This window comes from Kryptolebias marmoratus, linkage group LG11 (genome assembly GCF_001649575.2).
Source record: "Kryptolebias marmoratus isolate JLee-2015 linkage group LG11, ASM164957v2, whole genome shotgun sequence".
In the NCBI taxonomy this organism is placed as follows: Eukaryota; Metazoa; Chordata; class Actinopteri; order Cyprinodontiformes; family Rivulidae; genus Kryptolebias; species Kryptolebias marmoratus.
The window spans coordinates 3,076,587-3,076,977 of record NC_051440.1 but is presented as its reverse complement, the minus strand read 5'-3'; positions in this window follow the sequence as shown (position 1 = coordinate 3,076,977).

The window sequence follows — 391 nt, the reverse complement described above, 5'->3', positions numbered from 1 at the left end:
TAAATAGGTCTTTTTAGTTTCAAATATGGTAGGTAGGTAGGTACATTTATTTATATAGCACTTTTCAGCACAAGGCGGCTCAAAGTGCTTTACAACACAAGAACAAAATTACAGACAAAGTTACAGAACATGATAATGAACAAAATTACAGACAGGTACACGATACAATGATAACTAATTGTCTAAATAAGCTAAGCTAAACCAAACAGAACTAAATGTACAGAACTAAACTAAGTTTACAGGAAGAGAAAGCTAAACTAAACAGTACCGAATTTCTAAATGGTAAAACTAAACAGATCTAAGCATGACTAAATGTACAGAACTAAACTAAGCTAAAACTAAAACTAACGGTACCGAACTATCTAAAAGTACCCCAGGCCCGCTATACAGC